Genomic DNA, 1,626 nt, shown 5'->3' on the forward strand with positions numbered 1-1,626 from the left:
GATGGGTTAGGTTAGTTCTGATAGGCTTCTTGGCCTATCTTTCCATTTTTAGCAAAGTGTTCATACATGTTCATACTATTTCATGAACACACGTACGTGCATGCACGTACGCACACACACACATTCATTTACTCAACTCCCTCCACCCACACACACAGACATATACACACGCACCTACACACATGCACACACAGAGACATATACACACACATACAGACATGGCCTACCCACACACACCTAAGCTTTACCTTTACCTGTATGTATTGCATATGTACTCTGTGTTAAGCATTTATATATATATATATATATATATATATATATATATTTCTTAAATGTTATTTTTTCCAGAATAAAGGATGGCAACCCAACACCAAGCAAAAAAGAAGTGTAGGCAGTATAGCGTGGAATATCTGAAATATGGATTTGTATCGGCACCACAGAACCAACAGCAACCTATGTGTCTGCTGTGTGAGAAAGTGTTTTCAAATGAAGCCATGAAACCTTCGAGACTTTTGGAACATTTGACAGAAATACACTCTGATAAAGTAGACAAAAACATAGCATATTTTCAGTCACTTCGAGAAAAGTTCCAGAAACGAAAAACTATTGGAAATATGTTTGCTAACACTTCACAACAATCCACTGACGGTTTGCGTGCTTCATACAACATATCTTTGCTGATTGCTAGATCTGGTAAGCCTCATGCGATTGGAGAGGAACTCATTCTGCCAGCAGTAAGAGAGGTTCTGCACACAGTTGCACATAAGTCACCTGATCAAATTATGAAAGCTATACCTCTCACTGATAACTCGGTTCAAAGAAGAGTAGATGAAATGACTGAAAACATTGAAGAAACATTGTGCAACATTCTTGCTGCAACAGAATTTGCAGATAGATGAGTCCACTCTACCAGGAAATGAATCTTTGCTTCTCGCTTATGTTCGTTTTGTCAAAGATGAAAAGTTGGTTCAAGAACTGTTATTTGCAAGACAACTTAAAACAGACACTAAAGGAGAGTCAGTATTTAATGTTGTTGAGAATTTTTTCAAAGAGAAAAGCATCCCACTTTCTAACATTCTTGCATGTGCAACAGATGGAGCTCTATCCATGATAGGTCGTCATAGTGGCTTCATCAGTTTCTTGAAAAAAGCCGTACCTGGTGTGCTTACAGTGCACTGTGTAATCCACAGGCAGCATCTGGTAGCAAAAAACCTAAGTGGTCGACTTTACAAATCAATGAATATTGTTATCACAGCAGTAAATAAGATCAAGGCACATACTCTCAATTCCAGACTGTTTCGACAGCTTTGCATTGATAATGATGAAGAGTTTGAAAGTTTATTGCTACACACAGAAGTTAGATGACTTTCAAAGGGAAACTGCCTGAAACGTTTCTATTCTTTGTTTGATACAGTTGTAGAATTTTTCCAAGACTCTAATACTGGGCTCTGTGATGATCAAAAACACATCAGGGATGACATTGCTTATTTGTCAGATATATTCACAAAATTCAATGAAGTTAATTTGCAGTCGCAAGGAAATGATGTCAACCTTATCAAATTCAAATCTGCTATCTCCACCTTCCTGTCTAAGTGTAAGTTATTCAAACGAAACTTAGCCCGTCAT

General features: G+C 37.6%; 1 pseudogene; it reads left to right on the plus strand.

Annotated features, from left to right (window-relative positions):
* The first annotated feature begins 356 nt into the window (after positions 1 to 356).
* On the plus strand, positions 357 to 1,365 carry LOC145276575 (protein FAM200C-like; annotated as a pseudogene).
* Positions 1,366 to 1,626: the final 261 nt, after the last annotated feature.

Source organism: Euprymna scolopes, chromosome 5 (genome assembly GCF_053919585.1).
Source record: "Euprymna scolopes isolate OS-2025 chromosome 5, ASM5391958v1, whole genome shotgun sequence".
NCBI lineage: Eukaryota > Metazoa > Mollusca > Cephalopoda > Sepiida > Sepiolidae > Euprymna > Euprymna scolopes.